This window comes from Protopterus annectens, chromosome 9.part0 (assembly GCF_019279795.1).
Source record: "Protopterus annectens isolate FY-2018-M chromosome 9.part0, PAN1.0, whole genome shotgun sequence".
NCBI classification, from domain to species: domain Eukaryota; kingdom Metazoa; phylum Chordata; order Ceratodontiformes; family Protopteridae; genus Protopterus; species Protopterus annectens.
In genome coordinates this window covers 466,268,965-466,291,930 of record NC_056743.1, presented here as the reverse complement: position 1 = coordinate 466,291,930, position 22,966 = coordinate 466,268,965, and positions in this window count along the sequence as shown.

The window sequence follows — 22,966 nt, the reverse complement described above, 5'->3', positions numbered from 1 at the left end:
GTAGTCTCAATACCCGCATAAAGGAACACTTATATAGCATGAAGTGCAAAGATGAAAAAAATGCTCTATATAAACATTCCAGAAATTGTAATTTTTTTAAAAAATTTGTTTTTTCAGTACTAGAAGTTTGTGAAGCTGACAACAGGGCTGGGGATTTTAAGAATATGTTAGAACAAAAAGAAACATTGTGGCAGATCAGGTTAAATTCTGATAAACATCCTGGGTTAAATGAAGCAATAAATGTGAAATGTTTTTTAAAATATAGAAAGCTAAGTATAAATAAGGAATATAACATATTACAATTATTTAATTCAGTATGAATTGTGACGAGTTTTTAATATATTTTTGAGTTAATTAATTAAGTGTTTAATTGTTTTTAATTATGTGCTGATTGAGTATGTATTTAAATGGGTCAAAATCGGTTTGTAAAGTATTCTGATGAAGTCGTGTGATGAAAGCGTTTATTAAAGTGGATTCTACTGGGACATTATTATTGGTGCTGTTACAAGTATACTGCATTTCAGTTTGCTACTTTATCCGTTTTGCTACCTTTAGTGAACTAACTTGTCCAGTATAGTTCATTTTTCTTTTTAATTGACTGTATGAGACTGAATATCTTCATTGTGATGGCAAACATCTGTTGATAGAGGTTAATAAAACCGAATATAATAAATCTTCTCAGAGTTTTGTATTTTTTTTTAATTTTTCATGTTTACACACTTGACAATGATCATATGGATGAGCAGCGACTGATTGCTACAAAGATGAGAATCACTAATAAGATGCTAATAACAATAAGGAAGGCAGTATATGTTCCTGCATAAGGAAATTAAATCTATCTGCTGCTGCTACATTTAGTACTAACCTGAATAACACAGCTCTTACTGCTGTGATGAGTGAATATGTCACTACATCTATACCTACTCAAACTGTATCACAAATAGTACTTTGTTCAGGAGAATTTACCCTTCCCCAATAAGTTGTACAAATCAGCAATAAGGCCGACCATTGAATACAACCTTAGTTTTTGATATCTGACACTGGCCAAGTCTGGAATTCTGGAAATCATTCAAAGATAATTTATAAAATTGTTAAAATGTTAAAATCTGGACTATGGACAAAGGGTAAGGAATTGAATCATTACAGTACATTATACAAACTGGTATGAAGTTAGTTATGTCTTGTCTATAATGCTTTGAACAGCATCACTTAGAGAAAAGAACTTGGCTAAGTACTGGACAAACAGTACCCTAGTAAAAGGTATCACAGTCGGTTGTATAATTCTAAGTCAGATAAACAGGTTAAGAGAGACTTATCTCCCTTTCCTTATATTATTTGTGGAACGAATTACAGACTACAGTTAAAATGTTAAGTTCCTGACCATCTTTAAGTACAATCTTGATGAATACATAGTAGACAGAAAGTTTGTGTATGGGAGTAAGAGCATTACTTGAAGGGATTCCAAAATACATACATATATATATATATATATATATATATATATATATATATATATATATAAAATAAATACCATTGAACCTATGGAACCCAATCAGTGTTGCCAGCACTACCACAGAAATTAGATATGACAGTGGAGAAGGATTATGTATAAGATGAAGAAGAGTGCTTGTATTGCTCAGGCTGTGGATTGCATTGCATTACTGAAACTAAGTGAAAATTCCTTAAGATTCCAAGAGCAGGGTAAGTTATTTCTTACACTTATTTCACTGAACTGCACTTCTGAAATGCTTATAATTGTGCTATACAGTTGATCTACTACATTTTGCACTGTTATAAAGCTTTTTTATTGTTTCACTGCATTTATGTACTGTTTTATATTGTTTTAACTGTATTTTTCATTGCTAGATACTGTTTCATTACTCTAATTGCATGTTTACTGAATTACTTAACTGTAAACTGCTTTTTCATACTGAGAGCTGTATTTTCTGTTTGTGAGTGCTCTATCTGAGCTTATCAGTGCATTTTTAATTTTTTGAGGTTTCTGCATTCTACAGCTAGGAACTGTAATAGTGTGCATTACTATAATTGTCTGTTTACAGTTAAAAGCACTCTCTAGAGTCTGCTTTTGCTCCTTGATCTGTTTAAAACTTTCATTTAGTGGCTATAGCTAGGAACTGTAATTTTTTCCACTCACCCACCCTAGTATTGTGGTGTTCTTATACTTGGTGGCTTTGCAGTTGCCCACCTATACAGTATATTTGATCTGTGACACTCCTCCCAGTCTAGTGTCATTAGTTCATTCAATCTAATAGAGAACATTTTACTGAAAAAAAAAATTCTAAGCTTGCTTCCCCTCTTTCCTGTGACAGGTTTTGTCCAGATACAGATTTCCTGGGTCCAGGAATGTTTTTCCCTTGCAACTAGCCAGCTTTTTAGTTTTAGCACTCAAATCTGTTTCTTTGAGCTCAGCACTTGTTCAGAACTCATTGTAAGCACTAAATAAGTTACAAATTACTACAGCACTCAACTTTCCCCACTTGTCTAGAGGAAAACAGTTTTTAGTACTTAATAAATAAGCACCTATTCAGGCATGTCTAAAGGTCAGCTCCCGGTGTTTTCTCCTGTCTACCTGATGAATCTGGGCATCTTGGGACAATGCAGCAATTGCCTCATGTACTTAGACAACCCTCTCCTCCTACCACCCAACACTATGACCTGTGAAAGATGCACTTATATAGCCAAACTGGAAGCAAAGCTCTCTTCACCAAAGACTGGACTAGACAGTCAAGAGGAGAAGGTAACACTTGCACCACACCACACTCATCACATAGTCCCTCAAAACCTACACCACCAAAATACACACACAAAAGCACAAAACACACACCTACATTCACGGAGGCTCTCAGTAAAACCCTGCCCAAACAACAGAGACCTCCAAAGCAGAAATGCAAGCAACCTCTACCCCCCCAACACAACCCAAATGACACATAGCCCACATACTCAGTGTGCCACTCAACTACAGCCCATAAGGCATAATGTACCCAACACTCTAGTCATAGGTGATTCTATAGTCAGGCACATTGATGTTCCACTCACCAGGCTAAGCAAGGAAAAAGTTACTGTCAGCTGCCTGTCAGGTGCCAGGATCTGCCACATAATGTACACACTCAGGTCACTCCACAACAAGTACAAATATGACTCTGTCATTGTCCATGTTGGTGTGAATGACCTGAGACATACCTCCCTGGACTACATGAAAAGAGACATGGAGGAGCTCTCTGATCTTGTAGCCTAGGCAGGTATGATCCTAGCCCTGAGTAGCATCCTGCTATCAACCAGAATGATACCATAGTACAAGGACAAAATGAATGACTTTAACAATTGGCTAAGCTTCTGGTGTCATTCTAAGGGAATCCAGTATCTGTCTGCCTGGGATGACATGATCGACAGACCACGCTGCTTTGCAAGAGATGGCCTGCACCTGTCGCCCTTGTGATTCCGGATACTGGCAAAAGCTCTTGCCACCCCTATAGTACCTTTTTTAGGAAAGGTTCAAATGACAAATTCACCACCATAACAGGTACAAGCAAGCAAAATCTGAGGGTAATGCTACTCAATCCTAGAAGTCTAAACCTCAAAATGCACTCACTCAAGGGACTCCTTAAAATGGAGAACACTGACATCTGTGCAGTGACAGAGACCTGATTCAAAGCTCCAGAAAGCACCCCTGCATTACCAGGTTAAAATTCATACCACACTGTTCAGCCACCAAACCCGGACCGAAACACTAAAGGTGGAGGCGTGCCCATATTCATTAAGGATATCCACACTTCCAAGCTAGTTGCTCAGCATAATGCATCCGAGATTATCCAAGTTCAACTAACTCTGGGCAAAACTGCAATCCAGACTGCAGCTTGCTACAAACCCCCCCACCATGCCCCCGGATTCCCACTCCTCTTTTCTTGAAATACTGGAAAATATTAAGGTACAGCCCAACACTCTAATAATGGGTGATTTCAACTACCCTTCCATTAACTGGGAAAACTACTCATGTACCAACTCTTTTGCTCAATGTTTTCTGGAAATCATCAATTCCAATGCCTTGGATCAACTTATCCACACCCCCACCAGGGGCAGCAATATCCTAAACCTGGTCATCACCAACATGGGTGACCAGTGTTCCACACCAGAGGTCAGCTCCTCGTGGGTCAGATCTGACCACAAGCTAATCAACCTAGACATCCACATCCCGCTCCAACCCCCCCATTAGGAAAACAACAGTAAAAAATTTCTCCAAAGCCAACTTAATGCTTCTTAAGACAGAAGTGGCAAACTTCACGACACCCATGCAGATGGACAATAGAGGTACGACTGCTGAATCCTACACAAATCCACTTTATAAGCACTTACACAGGTGCATGGATTGTGCTATCTCTAAAAGAACCAAGATGCTATCCTCCAAAAAAAGGAAGCCAATCTGGTGGTCCTCTGCCATAAACAAACTCTACAACAGAAGAAAGAAACTGTTGCAAAAAAGAGTAAAATCCCATGATTGGAGGAGCTCCCTGGTCAGCCTCAGTAAGAAGCTGAGATCATTCATAAAATCCTCTAAAGCTAGTTCTGAAAACAAAATCGCCACTGATTCTAAAGACAACCACAAAGCATTCTATAGCTATGTCAAGAATCTCAATGGCAATACTCAGATCTGCTCTGAGTTACAGCACAATGACACTAAATATACAGAACCAACTGGTGTTGCCAACATCCTGGCAGATAGGTTCAGTGCTAACTTTACCCCCCTCTCACCCCCTAAAGGGCCCATCTTTATACAGGTAGAATGCAACGTTCCTGTAATAATGGCTGCACAGGTAAAAACCTCACTCTCCAAAGCCAAGAACACAGCATCCATAGGACCTGACAACATCCCAGGCTGCCTTCTACATGAGCTACAGAATAAACTGGCACCCCACCTAAGTACCATGTTCAATCATAGCCTCACCTCAGGCTTTGTGCCCATTGAATGGCGCACCAAGATGGTTATCCCACTCCACAAAGGGGAGGGCCACAACAGACCCCAGGAACCACTGCCCCATTAGCCTGATGAGCCTGGTCTGCAAGGCCATGGAACATATCATCATGGAACTCATAAACAAAGACATTGGAGATCTCCAAACTCTGGACCCCACACAGTTCGGGTTTGTAAAAGGCAGATCATGTCTCCTAAACCTGATAGACTTCCTTGAAGTAGTCACCAAAGACATAGATGAGGGTAAGATAGTTCACACAGCCTATCTAGATCTCGCCAAGGTGTTTGACACCATCCCCCACTCTGGAATTATAGATAAACTCACTAAACTAGGTATAAATCCCTATGTCACAAGATGGGTTGCCAACTGTCTTACTGATAGAACCCACACTGTGAAAGTGGCAGACTCCAAATCAGACTTCAGACTAGTGACAAGTGGAGTACCACAGGGTTCAATCCTGGGTCCTCTCCTGTTTGGTATCTACTTCTCTGAAGTACAGGCTAACACAGAATGTCTTTGGCTAACTAAATTCACAGATGACTGCAAACTAGAAGCCATAATCAAAACTCCTAACAATGTGGACATCCTACAAAAGGGCCTCACTGAGATAGATGCCTGGTGTCAATGCCATGGTCTCAAGCTCAATGCCAAAAAGTGCATTGTCATCCCCTTTGATAAAAACTATGTACCCATGAACTACCACATAGGTAGTAGTCTACTTAACACCGAAAGTGTGGTAAGAGACCTTGGGACACAGGTGGACAGTAGTCTCTCCTTTGATAATCAAATCGCCACAGTGGTCAGGAAATCCCTCTACGTGGCACACCTCATCACAAAAGGTTTCTCATCCAGAAAAAAAGAGCTAATTGTTCCCCTCTACTCATCACTCATTAGCCCCATTATAGAGTACAATGCCCCTTTTGGTATGTACCTCACAAGACATCTACAACAACTGGAAAGGCCGCAAAAATACCTCACAAAGCGGATTACTGGCCTCAAACAGATGCCTTATGCAGACCGTCTCAAAATATTCCAGCTTTACTCCATTGCATATCGCCTACTCAGAGGTGATCTCTGCCTAACATGCAAAGCTATGTCAAACCCAGAGTTATTGGACATGCTCCACTTAAAGAATTCCCAATCCCTCCGAGCTACACACTCTAGGGACCTAAACCTTGTCACCACAATAAACAGAACATGCTGGAGGGATAGATTCCTGTCCCAGAGACTTCCCATACTCTGGAACAGACTACCTATCTATGTCAAACAGAGCTCCTCATTAGCACACTTCGAGAAAAATTTTGATGATTGGATGGGTAATAGGAAATTCACTCCGGGGATCACTTCTGTGGTTCTGCTTGACAGGGGCACAGGAAAATAATTTTCTTGGGTGGCAAAGCCAGGGTACCTTTTTGGCTAGGCTTGTATAGGCCCTAGGGCCGATAGCCTAGTACCTACCTATGAACCTATGAACCTATAAGATGCATAATTAGGAAACCTGAAGGACCAGTAATGAGAATCAAGTCCAGATACAATAAGTAATAGTTATAATAGAGAATCCTGCATCGCTTTATATAATATGAATAAAGCAATACTAGAGGTGAGCCCTGAGTTTTATTCCTGCAAGGAATGCAATTGCATAGATAAGGTAACTGAAAAGAGACTTGTCAATAGACCTCTTCATTTGGAGCTATTATTTCCTACTCTGCTGGGCTCATATACTTCAAAACTTAAAAACAGCACTACCTTTACTCCTTTTAGTCATCTATTCTTCAGAACATTTCAGAAAAGAATATGAATTATATGATGATACTTTTTCAAGCAGGTTTCATAAGTTAGCACCTTAGGAACAGGCGATTCTTAAGAATCTCTGTAAGAATAGAGATATCTTAATTAAGCATGATTACAACGTTATCATCATTGTGGTTCAGGATTATCTAACCAGTGTATGGAACTTGCAAATCAGTGACACTGTTTTAAAAAGGGAATTCATTCCTACAATCAAAAACACACATAGGTAATGTGATGCATGTTTTATATGAACTTCTGAATTGAAGGAGAAAAGCCAGGACTGAAATAAAAAATGAAACTGACATTGAAGATCAGTAAGTACTTTAATCTCTTTTAACAATTAACAAAGACTTAATTAGTTTGATTAAAATCATGTACACTACTTGCTAATCAGTAGAGACTCATAGGAATTTTACCCCTCTATGGAGGTACAACATGTTTTGATTTTTTTTTCCTTCTTTTTAAAAACCTGTCGGGGAAACTTATTTTCTATTTTTATTCATGTATGTTTCCCTGCTGACATCTCCATTGATCTCTTAATTTGTTTGAGTTGTATATCCTAATATTCTTTTAATTTGCAGACTTCTATAAATTTAAACAAATATAAAGTGTCCACCAATAAGGCAGATTGCATCTGACAAAGCAGAGGTAATTGAACCCATTTCAGTACATTCAGAATCCACAATGAAGCCCCTTCTGTAGTATATCAGTAGTTTTATTGAAGATACCAATGGCTTTGCCAAATAGCTATATCACTATGATGTGGACTTGAAAATGGGAACATCCCTTGGAGATTCTCTGAATATACTCTCTATTTATTGTGAGATCAGATAAAGCTGGTGTTGATGCAAATGTTTAGTAATTTCTCAGACAGTACAGTGTGCAAATTGTGTTTTATTTGTGTTAGTTCCTCAGAATAATATCTTACCATTTGAGGATATGATTTTTCATCAGGTTGCTGAAACAGTTACTAATACCCGTGCTAAGATCATTCTTTCTGTTTGGGAATAACAGTTTGTTTTAAATGGGTCAATCCAATTTCTAAATGTCTTATTTTCTTTGAGTATTTTATTGACAGCATATTCACACTTTGAGATGGAAACATGTTGAACTTCATGAGTTTATTAATTTTTTTTGTTTGTTTTTTTTTTTTAACAAATAGTACACCAATTCTTAATTTCATACTGGTCTTTTCCAATAAGACTATACATTTTCTAGATATGATTATTTTATGCAATCATGACAGTCTATCTACAAACATTTTTAAGAAAAGGGTTACATGTAAAACTCAGTTATATAAATGCTGTATGAATCCCATCTTTATCTTCAACAATTTAATTTCTAGCCAAATTCTATGGTCACTATATTGAATGCAGATGTTGTCACAATTAAACAAGAGTTGTAAGTGATAGTTAGTGACTTTGCCTTTAGGGGACAGAATAAAATGTAAACAAACATGCATTCCAAATGGGTAAGTATGTACAGATTACATTTCTGACAGAGCACCTAATGTCCCCATATGTGCATCTATGCATACTAACATAATGTAGACTTGCATTACTTTAATCAGTCTGTTTCACAAGTTATGCTATTTCTAGAAACTGGTTATCTTATTGAGGAAGGTGCGATAAAATTATATTTGAGTTAGAAAACCATCTTTTCATTTTAGAATTCCAAGAGTGTCAAACAATGATTGTTGCAAAGACAATAACATCTACTTATAATGCATTTAATATCCAGAAGACTGGTATATTATCATGCTTTAGATACCATTTATGATTATATCTCAACTGATCCCCGTTTTACTCATCCTGTCACTGATAAAGAATTATTCCTTTAATCTCAATGCAGATTTAGTTATTTGGCCATTTGAACCTCTGCACTTCCTTTTATGTAGATAAGAGTAATAGGAGGTTATGTGACTGAACTTCTGAACACAGTTCTAACATAAGGTAGCATGAGGGAGTGGTGAATTTTCTGGCTTTCATACAACAGTAAAACAACAGCTTAGCAGACATGTTTATTGACTAAAAAGGTAATAAATCACAAAATGAATGGAGTATGGTATAGAATATAGATTTCTTTCATCAGCTGTATAAAAAAAAAATGACTTTAATACAGCATGTCGTATGGGTCATAATAAAATTAGGTACAGGCAATCTGGAAATGGAAGACATGCTAACATATGTTGATGACCTCCTGATGGTGGTTTGCAAGCCTTAGCAGCAAAAATATTTTCATTGTAATGAAGTTGCGTTTATACGTCTCTAACAGCTGTTAACCATGTATAACCTTTCAACTAAATAGGTTCTACTATGAAACACCGACTTCCTGAAAGTCGACATTTCAAAAGAAAATAGAACCACAGTAAAATGGATGGTGCTCAACAAAACTAGTAAACTTGTAGAAAAGCACCTCGAGTTGAAGACGAAGATGAAGACGAACACATGATTACACACTGTAAACGTTATTTGTGTTGGGTACAGACCCATATTAAAGCTGTTCGTGTTACTCCATTTCAAAAGAAAATACCTGAAACCCAAGAGATGAAGTCCTTTTTTCTTGTTTTTTGCAGGGAGACAAGCCACCCTGCACTCAAATGTGGACTGCAAGCCCCCTGCACCTGTCAAATTTTCATATACCAATTCCACAGTTGTGCCAACTCAAAGAAGGGAGAACTCTTCCTGAGAATTGAATTATTACTACTGCACAATTATATTTCCACTAGCAATGATTTCCAATGCGAAAAAATGTTCAGCATTATGGTTTTTTTTAATGCAAGCTACAGTCAGGCAATTTCTCCTCAAGACTCTATAGGAAGTCCAATTAAATAATAACTTAAACTGCTAAACAAGCAACCAGAAAAAAAATATTCTCTGAATGAATCCACTGTCTCCCTTTTTTTTGGTTAAAATCTCAATACTATTGCAACTATGCCCTTCCATGGCATGACAGTTTATCTATCTGTATAATAATAATAATAATAACCAGCGTATGAAATTTCAGAGTAAGAATTTAGTTTCTTATAAACGTTTCATGGACAATTTATTTTTTATTTGGATTGGAGACATAGAAACCATAAATTTTTTTTGTAAATGACTTACAGAAGTCCACTATTTTTTTATTTCAAATTAAATTATTCTAATACTAGCATTAACTTTTTAGTTATAAATATTACATATGTAGATGGCATTTTAACTCATCAATATATAGAAAAAATGTGCAAACAGTATGCATTCCAAAGACACTTATAAAAGTATGGTTAAGAGCCAATTTTTAAGAGCAATTAGGCTAAATACCTTAGAAGATGGTTTCCTATATGAAATTAATAACATGGCTACTGACTTTTATTCTAGTGGTTACAAGAGACAGCTAGTAGAAGATGGTATGTACTAAGTTACTCTAAAATGATATGGTTTGGGTAAACCCTATCATTATGGAAACGATAGTAACTTTGGAAGAAACAGGAATAAAAGGAATTGGTCTTTAAGTTACATTACTAAATATAATCGATGGACCTCCCAAGTTAGGGTATAGTAGAAAGGAATTGGAATATGCTTAGGTCTGATAATGATGTTAAAACTGTGGTTGGTGACAAACCATATTTAGATATAAAAAATAAAAAAAAATAAAATGGTATCCATGTTATAAAAATGTAGGCTATAGTTGAGAAAAGGTCAGGCCTGCATTCAGCAAAAAGATCACTACCCCTGTCATAATTATGTCTTTTGTAAATATATTAACTTAGAAAGATACTTTTCACATCCTATCACAGCTCAGAAATTTACATTTACGGTTTCTGCTACATGTAGCACTGAGAATATTATCTGTCTTGCTAACTGAAAACTAATCAGAAACTTGAAGATAGAATAGCATCTTATCTTTCTGAGATTCATAGGAAAATTGCTACAAATGCTCTGTATAAACATATTGTACAACAGAATGGTGAGCATACATTTAACTTTGGGTCTATATTGAATTCTCGAAAGCCGACAATGTCGAATCTGACATTGTTGGCAACAGAATAGTGAAACTGCAGAATGTCGAAGAAGTAAATGGAAATCTTCATAAGAGAAAATGTCCATTTACTTCAATGTAGTGCAGCCTTAGAGTTGGTATATTTAAGTAGCAGCGGTGTGTTGAGGGGAGTGAAGGGGGGCTTGCCCCCCTGCCTACACCATTTAGTTTTTTTTTTGTTTTGTTTTAATTTTTTTTTTGGAATGTTCAATGTTTTAACAGTTCGATCACTAAGGGCTGACCTTTAGTGATTCAAACTTTTAAACATTCGATGTTCCAATATAGACCCTTTAAATTTAGAGTCTTACAAAAGCTCAATGTAGAAAAAAAGGGGAGATATAATTAATAGAACTGAACTTGCAGAGTATAAATGGATAAACTATTTTAGGGCTGACATACTACCTGGTGTTAACACCATGAATGACATAAAATCTATGTTAAGAAATAAAAACAATTATATTAAATTAAGTATCCAAGCTGTGTTATGTGTTTTTTTTTTGTATTTTAATTATTTTAATATAATAATATTTTTTTTGTAGCACCACAGTGTAGTACTGTGTATGCTGTGCACTGTGTAGCAATGCTTAGTTTTTATGAATGGAATGCACTTTAGCACTTTAAATCTTTTAATCACTTAAGTCATTACTTCATGTGATAGAAATGTTATTTTTGATAGACTGGCTTTATAAGATAAATATAGATACTATTCATTACGTTCATTCATTGTTTTAGACATTGAGAAAGGGTCTATGTGACTTGAAAGCTTTGTTACTTTATGTTCTTTTTTATATTAAAAATATGTTTTTAACACAGAGACATTTTGGACCTTTGTTTATTTTCAATTTATCTATCCATGCCAACATGGATATTTACCCCTAAGGAAAGGTATGCTCATTTTCTCTGCCAGCTCCATGAGGCATCCAAGACACTTAATGAACTCAGATCACCTGGGAAGTAGTCAGCATTTTATTTTTCCAAGCCACTTGGCTAGAGGACATTGGTTTTCTTTCCTAAGTACTGCAGTATTTACTTCTAAAATATTTAGGTTAGAAGTGGATATGTGTGTGCATTTGTTGAAGAGCAACTGGTGAATAAAACAACATTGTAATTGTGAGGCACCCCAGAGAAAGGTTAATAATGTGCACTGTGTAGCAATGTGTGCAATGTGTGTGTGTGTGGCATTTGATATGCTATAGTGTGTGTGAATATACACATGTGTATAATGGTTCGAGTATGAATAAGGGCTAGGAAAGAGGCTAGCTGAATTTAAAGTGTGTGTGTGTGTGTGTGTGTGTGTGTGTGTGTGTGTGTGTGTGTGTGTGTGTGTGTGTGTGTGTGTGTGTGTCTTGTTTAGTGGTACTGTTAAGGAAAGGGTGTTTAGTACCCCAATGTGAAGGATTGGGGTTGAGGCAGAAGTAAGGCTATGAGCAGACTTAGTACACCTGAGTAAGGTGGTACAAGGGCAGAACACAGCAGCCTTGAAAAAGGTTATCATAAGTCAAACTTTAAATCAGGGCTGAGATGCAGTTAAATATCTGGATGTTGGATGGTATTCCTCAGTGCATTTGCATTTTTATACTCAAGTATCACTTTGCACCAAAGTTTCAATCAGAATTGTTTGAATTTTGCAGTTATGAAGTATACCGAGGAGCTATCATGCCTTTTACATATAGTCTTTCAGAAGACTTTTGATGTTACAAAATATATGTGCATTAACTCATTTTCTTCAATGGACCTCTTTTGAGTTTGTACTCTTAACTCCCAATGGACATGTTCTGAGCCTTTCAATAAAATCACAAAAAAATAGGTGCGTTGGATGTAGAAAAAATAACTAGTAATAAAATAAAAATAACACCCGAACAATGGACACCACGTACTTCACTATTCCACGTTAAAATAAAAACCTTTTAATAACACACTATATAACCACATTGAGTTAAGTGCTTTTGTGTGTTACACTGAACTTCTTCAGAATTAAATAAATCTGTCACACACCCTGTTTTTATACTTGTAAAAGAAACGTTTACTAGATTGATGTCATTGCCTCCCAAATTAAACAAATGTTCATATCTGTAGAACATCTGAACTCTAGAAAACCATGAAAGGCAAATTATTTATCACAAAGTAATCTTTACAGTAGTTGAATTTATTCATTTCTACATATTAAAACTTGATTTTATCAGCCACAATTACCATAATAAATATTAATGTTGTAATGCTGTATGAATAGCTTATGATATCTCAGTAACCATTCAGGCAACAAACATTCTGCCAGCAGCATTTTCTTCATACAGCTTTCACAACAGACTATCGAGCATGAAAAGTATTAACATATAAATACCTAGTATACAGATAATATTCAATATATGTATCTGCACTAAACAGAGGTAAAGTATCATTATTGCTGTGTTTGCTATTGTGTAAACTTTATGATGAAATTCTCCAGTAACTTGTCTATAAAAACTAAAAGAAAAATCTAGCCAAGCTATAACTTCCATTGTGTGATTCCTTAAACCGGCTGTATTGGAGGCACATGGGAGATATGCAAATGACCCCTTAAGGACATCAGGTGTTTCAGCTATATGGCATTTGTGAATGCTTATCACTTTTTAGCATGGTTTTGTAATAATAATGCAAATATGAACAAGCAATAGTTGATGCATACAGGTGTCAGTAAGTTGTAACTGCAGAAATGCCTGGAGGCATCACTAGGCTGTAATGAGTTAAGATTTTATTACCACAGAAGCAAAATAATTAATGAATAAATGCATAAATAAGTAAAAGAATGAACTAACTAAATAAACTAAATAAACAAATGAATAAATGAATATAAGTCGTAAATATGACAAAGGCATTATGCTGCCATGTAAATCTTAATTAAGTTGTGATGTAGAATAAATGTGTACTGTCTTCATGGGACCAGAAGTAAAAGATCATAAAAATTTCATATCATAAAGCAACATTTCTAATACTAAATATAGGACAAGGAACACATTGTATGCTTTGATAAAGACAGTGTGTGTTGCCATGTGAATCAAGAGTGTGATGCTGTTGAAATCCTAGCAAAAGAATGGCATTTTTGGATATGTTTTGGACCCAAGAATCTAATTAGAATTGCTTGTATTATTATTATTATGAATTGTCTGACATATGCATTCTTATATACAAGTGGAAAATGTAAATATTCAGTGGACATTGTTTATCACAGCTAGGCTTGCTCATTTAGTTTACATACATTCATCTGAATGAATATTTAATTGAATTATGCTTTTCAGGAAATAAAATTCAAATGCCATAATGTTTAAAACACTAAAATTCTTTTTGCCATGGGCAAGCCTACAAAAGCATGCTGTAGGCTCAGAGAATGTTATATTGTGGTTAAACAAACTCCAATATTCAGTATTTGATAAAGGAGCAATGAAGGAGCACACATCGGTGAAGTGGAGAGAAACTGTTTCAGCTGTAGAAGAATATGTGACTGCTGCTCAGACAGCTGGATGAAAGTAATATTGGGGTCCACAGAATATATACATTAAATTCCATTTATAACAGAAGTAAAAACAAAAAATCATAGATATTTCACAATTCTAAGTAACATTTCTCATCTGCAGATATGGTAAGGTCTAAGCTCCATGTAGTGATAAAAGATATGTACTGCTATGTAAATTAAAAATATGTTTTCCAGTGGAAATTGAGAAGGGAGAAGTGTAAGAAGGGAAACGATCATTGTTTTGTATAATACTCTCAGATTAGAAGTGGAATCGATATTGTTTCAAGATAGATCCTGACAGCTTAAGTCTGTCTTAGGTTTTCATTCACTGTCTTGGGATTTTCTAGGTGTCAACCTAGATAGTGCCAACTTTGAAGATTAGAACTTGTGCCTAATAAGGCAAGGTACAAATAAGAGGTCTGCAGACTCTTAATAAGCAAAACAGTATAGAGGTGTTTAGTTTTAACTGGTCCATGGCTATAGTCTGATAGATAATCTTGTTCATAGGATTTTACAGTATAAAATGACTGCTGTTACTTTGTTTTTGGAGACAAGACATTGCCTGCTTAGTCTGGCATATCCATATGTTCTTTAACTATAAAGGAGAACATTCTGTTTTTATATACTGTGTTGCAAGAAATGTGGTTTGGTAACAAACCAATTTGTCCAGGGACATCTTCAAAGGGGGGAGGGTCATAGCCAGCCTTAGACATAGGCCAACTAGGCGACCACTGAGGGCATTGGTCTAGCAGGGGTGTTTTGCTGTAAATAGACCAGAATAGGGGCACCAGGTGGCATGGGGGGCATTGTGCAGTCCTTTTGCCTAGGGCACTACTTGACCTAAGGCCGACCCTGGAAAGGGTTAGATAAATATATTAGTGGGAGTTAAGAGGGTAGGAGGGGATGAAGGGGTTAAATGAAATGAGGAATAATTGGGAGGAAATGGGGTAAAGGTAGGGAGGTGCTTAAGGGATTTATGCAAGTGTAACTGGGTAAGGAATCACATTTTGGCATTAACTTGCTTTATTTAATTTCTCATGTTATTTGTAATTGGGGGTATCATGTGAGTTGTGGCTGTGGGGTTGTAATATATGCAATTCAGTCTGTGCCCCCCACTTTGGTTGCCCAAGTTTGTTGGGTGCCTCTATGGGGTTTTCGTCCTCGTTGGTTTGTCTGCTGCCTCAGGGGCTTGCAATTGTTTCTGGGTCCTTCCCTGTACGGTGGGTTGACTGCGGTCATTTTCTTCCACAGTGCTCATTTGCATTTGGAAAGAATGCAGCCATTGGCATGGTGTTTGTGGGGAGAGACTGAGGGTCAGTGTAAAAGGGTTAGTAGCATGGGAAGAATGAAAGGGTGTGTATTGATTTGGACATTCATTTTCCATTAAATTGTAAGCTAGAGTAGGGTTAAAGTTAGTTGATTAGTGGTCATTGGTGGCTGTGCGGTCAGATTATGGGGTGTCTCGGGTTGTTCGTAGGAGGCAGATGAGAGGCATCACTGCTGTTAGAGGAAGTTTTGCTTGGTCTCTTGGTGAATGAGAATCCCTGCTGTTACAGAATGTTGTGTTGGTTACTAGGTGGGTTTTTCTTGAGGCAACACCGAGTGGTGACTGTTGAGGTGGGAGCAGCCTGCCACTTGAATTCATTGGTTCCTTTTGTACTTTGCAGTTGTGTGTTAACTGTTGAGTTAGACTTGTGGCTGCCACTTTCCAGGTATTTAAAAAAAAATAATAAAATAAGTGAAGTGCTGAAGTGCACTGTTCTGGCCTTTTCGTGGGACTAGCAGCTTTCATGGACTGCTAATACTGTTGTTTTGGGGGGTTGCTACAGGCCTTGCACTGACTTCTTATTTGTCAATGCCTTTTTGGTTTCCTTGGGTATTCATCTGCCTGTGTTGTTGGGGTGATGTACAGAGACTGCATTCCCTGAAAGGCATTCCCAGTGTTTGTTAGCAGAGAGCAGATGGTGCGCTGGGCAGTCAAATATTCGGCGGTGGCCACATCCCACAGTGGTAAGCAGATATGAGTGGATATCTTATTATGGATTGCAAAGTGCTGACTGTTTTTGTGGGGTATGAATGCTAACCTGTTTTCGGGGTTGATGCGTACTTCGCAACTGCATTGTTTTTAACAGAGTGGCGACTATTTGTTCATACTTCTTAAATGTTCTGAGCTTCGCAGAATGTCCAGAGTTCATTGCATGTTTATGGTCGGATCCTCATAAAATTTGTGTTTTTTGGTAAATCACTGGAATGATCTGAAGACTGAAGTCCCAAATTAATGACAGTTGACTTTCAGACTTAAAGGCTTCAAAAAAATGTATGCTACCACAAACCCTGTTTAGCTTTGTGGGCCCTGCTAGAGGATGAGGTTTGGAGTTGTTTGGAAGTCAGCTCTGGTACCTGTAAGTTTTTTTTGTTTTTTTGTTTTTTTTTTTTGTTCTCCTTCCCTGTTGCTTAGCTGCCTGTTTGATTTGAATTGGGTTTTAACCCCAAATTAGTCTGCATGAAGCTTCTCATTTCATATCTGTTTAAGTGTGCATTTTATTTAAGGTGTGTTATGGGGGAGGTTACTTTGCCAGGGCAAAAAGGGGGTTATGTTGTTGGACAGTGGCATTGTAATGTTACCTTGTAGTCCACTTAGTGGAAAGAGTGGTCACTGTCCTGATTTGCTTCATTCACTTAAGTGTGCATTTTGATCAATTCCAGGAAGATTCGGCCATTTGAGTCAGGCTTCTACTGGAGTTGTACAGTGTTTTCCCTCATATCAGTTGGTACCTCATAAATCTTGTGATTTTCTGGGTAATCATTTGGATGATGTCTATATTGAGGTCACTAAGTAATGGCATACATTTGTTTTTTTGGAATTCATATCATTCAGAAAGCAGCATGTCTGACCCTAGTTTAGGTCTTTGCCCCCCGCCTTTTCATCAGCTTTTGGTCTGATCAAACTTACAGTTGCAGAGTTAGTTTCCTTTGGGCTATGGTAATACTAATCCAGAGCCGGCTATTCTATTAGATGTCTAAGTTTGTAAGAGCAATATTTAATATTGTCTCTATTGGTAATTTCACAACCTTAACAACTCCCCCCCCCACCATTTTGTCAGGCTTGGTTTGGAATTTTTCCACTGAAAGGTTGAGGGGTATGATTGCTTGTTCTGGTCCTTTGGTTGGTTAGGTGGTGGGTGACAGATTTGAGTTTGGAATTTGTATTGGGGAGATGGAGGGGGAGCTTGTTGGCTTGACGCTGATGCAATAGGTGGATGGGTGGCTTGGAGGTGATGTAATTGTCCAGGTGATGCAATCTGTTGAATTTGGGAGAAAGGTAGAAAAGGTGATGCTCATATGGGTTCAGCTCAGAGTTGGGTTTGGGGGAAGAGTTGATGGCTATGGCTTTGTGGGTTCCCTAGGATTTTCTGGCAGGGGGCATTAGAAGCTGCCATCTTGTGAATGTTCAATAAGGCATTAAAGGTCATGGGGGTGGGCATGCTTTTCTGATTCTAGGCATATCGTCAAAAAAAAAATATATATATATACACACACACACACACACACACACACACACACACACACACCCACACAGTTCTCCTTCACAAGATCGAATTGCTGAAAGCTCGAAATTCATAAGCTCGAGGCCAGAATCTCGGGTTGTCAGTAACTCGAAATTGTGAAGGGAAGAAAAAAAAAAAAAAAAAAAAACAGTTCACTTACATGTTTGCAGGGGGCCGAGTCCCCCTGCACTCTCCCTGCTTAAATATATCAGCTCCGTGACCACACTATAGCGGATGAACAGAAATTCTCCCGTTGTGCGCTTCTGCGTTCAGTGTGGAACGGGAGATTTCCCTCATCCCCACTGTAGTGTGATCTCGGAGTTGGTATATTTAAGTAGGAGGGGGTGTGGGGGTGCAGGGGGGGTTTGCCCCCCCCTGCAAAAACATTGTAAAGACATTCTTGCAATGTCTTTTCCATACCCTTTAGAATTTCGAGTTGCTAAAAATTCGATCATCTGCGTTCGGTCATCTGAAGTTCGAGTTTTTAGCAATTCGAGATTTTAAAGGGGAACCATACACACACACACACACACACACACACACACACACACACATATATATATATACATAGTAGGTACTTATAACAGGTGTCAGATATTGGTTTGTCTGATAATGAATGGTTCTGTATAGGGGACTGAGGTCAGAAGAAAGTGACTGGTTTTGAGTTTTGGACTTGCTTTTCACAGGGGTGGTTATTTTAGCAATTATATGGGCTTGTTAGAGCAGTATTACTCGTTGCATTGTGTTGGACCTTTGCCCCACTGTTTAAGAAGCTGATTTTGCTCCAAGTGGTTATGAAGTATGCGCCATCCCTCCAGATTTTTTCATATATTAGTTGCCCTATAATTTTATCCATTTCATAAAATTTGGTTATCTGGCAAATACTGGCAAATCTTTATAAAGTGGCATAATGTAGGGATGGTAGGAGTTTGTAACAGCAATAATGAGGACTTACACTGGTGTAAAACCGGTTAGCTATCAGTTTTCCAAGTTTATAAAGGGTCATTATTTTAGAAATTGTCCCTGTTTTAGGTTGTTGTCCAGCTTTTAATTACAGCTTTATTAGACGGTTTCATTGGGGAAACTGAGAGGGAAGTGTGGCATGTATATTTTGTTGCTGTTTTGCAGTAAGTGGACATTTCTGCCCTGTGATTGTGGAAGAGATAGATTTTAGCTCATTTAGGCCCTGCGTTAAATGTTGGAATTCTCTGTTTTGGGGTTCTCATATCTGAAAGAAAAGTTAAAGTAGACATTAAAGGGAGGGTCATAGTGATGAGGTGCTTGGCCAATTGACACAAAGTATAGGGTTTGAGGTTTATCTTTGTTCAATTCTTGTTAATGCAAGGTGATTAATTGGTTCTCTTTTGCAGATCACCTAGGTATGGAATTTGAGTGAGCATCGACTGGTGACCTGAAGGATGGGGATTCAAAAGGTGATGCAGGCTGTTTCAATGGAGTCCCTGTCGCTGGGGTAGTACATAATGAGGTCACAGATGGGGGAGCATTGAGTGAGCAACAGTCAGGGCCCTAATGGAAATGGATTTGAAAGGTAATGGATTCTGCTTGTGTGGATGTTTTGATTGCTGGAGGGGTGTACAATGAGCTCAAAGATAATATTTATTTGGTGCTCATTAAGGCACATCAGAGTTCGAGCAGTGAGAGGTAGTGTAGGGGCAAGTTGAGGTGGAGGCATGTTTGGGGCAGTGTACTGCAGGGCTGGGTTTGTTTAGAAGAGTTTGGAGTTTCTACAGGTGGGTGGACTCGTAACAATTATGTGATCATAGGAAGCTATGTGTTTAATGGTTCTAGGGTCCCTGCAAGCTAGCCAAGTTCAGTCCTTCTGTCCACATGCTTGGCCTATTGTCCTTTAAGAAGGATATGGGTGAAACCGCTGTGGCCAATTCGTGGTTACCCATCCATTTATTTTGTAGAGGGCTAAGGAGGTGTTTGATATGATGTGGAAGTTTGTTTCAAGTGTGGTATTTTCTGGGAGACAAATCTGTCCATCAAGCAGATTTTATTCATGTCACATATTAGGTTAAGGTTTTTTACAGTGAGTAACATGCATACCATTTAATTTCAGCTTTGAGCTGGTAGAAGGGTTCAGGATAGGTATGACTGTTATGAGTAGATAGGGTTAAGGGAGCATTGAGGCTATGTGAGTTCTTTGGAGGACATGTGTGGAATTAGATATTTTGTTGATTAAGCAGAAGTTTGAAGGCTTATGGAAGGCATTATTTGGGATAGATGTAGGAATGGCTTAATTCCTTAACAGATGCAAAGGGACAAATGGAAAGGAAAGGTTTGAGGTTAAGCCGGGGTGAAGCAACTGATTAAGGATGTTCTTCAGCTTTTCCAGTTACAGAAGTTGCATTTCGGCCAGTTTAATCGGGTTGCTTTGGGTAGGGGTTAATACACTGGTGCCTTTTACCATTGTGTGGTCTTCGGAGAAATTCGCTGGGATGGCTCTTGGGGGCAGATGGCTAGGGTTGGCTATGGGGATTTGCTTTTATTTACAAAGGTTATGGGAGGTGTTGGGTTTGGAGGGCAAAAGTTGGGGGGATTGTTTGTTATTTGTTGGACGGCAAGACGGAGGGACAAATTGGATGTTAAATATTTGGAGTTTTAATTTACTCTGGAGTAGGTTTAGCAGGAGTTCCCAGAATTAGAGTTCACTTTCATTTGTTTAATATGGCAAGTGGCATGGGTTGTTGTCAGGTTTGATGAGGTATCAGGCTGTGTTAAAGTTAAAGGTTTGCTGCAATAGTCTGGGACACTTTTTATAAGTAAAACATGTGGTAGGGCATTGATAGATTGGTTAATGGTGTTACAGCTGTTTGGAAAGGAGTTTGGTGGGAAAGATTTAGTTATTTGTCAGGCAAGGGGAACAAGGTAAGGCAGTTGAGTTGTCAAGGAGGAGGGTTTAGCTGTGAGTACTGTAGTTGCACAGGTGACAATGCTAAGTGAAATTACTAAATCTTGGTTGGTGGTCATTGGTGTTAAGGGCTGGGGTAGGTTGATAGTATGGAGAGTGACAGACTTTGGCTATTATCAAGATAGGTTTTGCTGTGCGGGTTGGTGTATGCTAATTGAGGTTCATGGGTTTACAATCTATGTGCCATTTATGTTACACATGTAATTTAGCCATTCAGAGGATGGTTTGTTGGCCAGCAATTGCTTGGATGGTCATTATGTTTTTCTGCTTATACTGGATTGTAGGTGTAATTACAAGTTTACTGTTAAATTTATTTTAGAAAGTAAATCTTGTTTTGGTTACTATACATTGTTGGGAATATGTCTGCAGTTAGGCATGATGGTAGGTAATTACACTTGCGTGGTTTTGTGTGGCATTGGGTTTAACGGTCTGGTGCTACATTTGGAAGGTAGCGTTCTGGGACTCATGATGTTAACTAAATTCTCACTTATCCAGCTACCAATGTTAATATGCAGAAGTTGTATGGTTGTTATTTAGGGTTGGAAGGATCATTGGAGCATTTTAACCGTTTAGTCAATTGGCGGCATTGGGTACTTACATGACAGAGTTTTGGGGTTGATGACAGGGATCCAGTTTGGTTTAGAGAGGGGGGCAAACAGAGAATGATATTTGGCTTAACTCCTTTTTTGTGGTTAGGTTGCTGGAATTTCAGTAGGAAGGAGGGGGAACAGCCTGGTCAGACTGGTGGGTGGAGAAGAGGGACAGGATTGCCCTCTACTGTTCTTCTCTGGTGTTGGATGTTCATTTCAATCAGTTGTGAAAGGAAATTCAGCAGTTGGACATTGCTTGATAAATAAATAAGGGAGTGGAGGTAAGGACACTGCTTATTGGTTTGGATGTTTAATTCAATAAGTAGGAAATTAAGTGAGTGGTTGGATGCTGCTTCATAAGTAAAGTAAGTGAGTGGAGGTATGGACGCTGCTTTCTGGTTCAGGATGAGTGAAGTTATGCTGTCCTGATTAACATTACATGGATGTTTATGCTGTGATTAAAATCAGCTATACTATGTTTTAATTATAATTAATAAATATTGGTTAACAGAGTTATGTTAATGGAAGTTTAATAAAGGTCATCAAACATCATTCGGTGTGATGTGCTTATTGAAGGGGACGGGGACAAATGAGGTTTGGTAACAAATGAATTTGTCCAGGGATATCTTGAAAGGGGTTAGGATCATAGCTGGCCTTAGGCATAGGCCAACTAGGTGGCAACCTAGGCCATTGGTCTAGCAGGGCCGCTTTTCCAGTAAACTGGATGGTGTAAATAGACCAGGATGGGGGCACCAGGTGGTGTGGAGAGGCGCTGTGGAGCCTTTTTGCCTAGGGCACCACTTGACCTAAGACCGACCCTGGTGAGGGTTAGATAAATATATTAGCGAGAGGTATGAGGTTGGAGGGGATGAAGGGGTTAAATGAAATGAGGAGTTATTAGGAGGAAATGAGGTAGGGTAGGGAGGGGCTTAAGGGATTTATGCAAGTGTAACTGGGTAAGGAATCACATTTAGGTGTGAACTTGCTACCCATCCTCTTGCCCCATTTTTGATGGAATACTGGGAATTGTGGTTATATCATTCCAGGTAAGGCGGAGAAGTGGGACAGGCTTGCCCTGTTCTGTTCTCCCTCTGGTGTTGTATGTTCATTTCAATGAGTTGGGAAAGGAAACTGAGCAGCTGAAGACTGCTTGATAAATAAATAAGTGAGCGAAGGTAAGGACACTGCTTATTGGTTTGGATGTTTATTCCGTAAGTGGTAAATGAAGTGAGTGATGGGACGCTGCTTCATAACTAAAGTAAGTGAGCGGAGGTAAGGACACTGCTTATTGGTTTGTATGTGTAATTTAATAAATGGCATATGAAGTGAGTGATTGGATGCTGCTTCATAAGTAAAGTAAGTGGAGGTATGGACGCTGCTTACTGGGTCAGGATGAGTGAGGTCACTCTGTCCTGATTATCATTACATGGATGTTTATGCTGTGATTAAAATCAACTAGACTATGTTTCAGTTGTAATTAATAAATATTGGTTAAGAAAGTTATGTTTATGGAAGTCTAATAAAGGTTGTCAAACATCATTCTGTGTGATGTGTTTATTGAAGGGGACTGGGACAAATCATTTTTGTACTATAACAAAACTAAATTC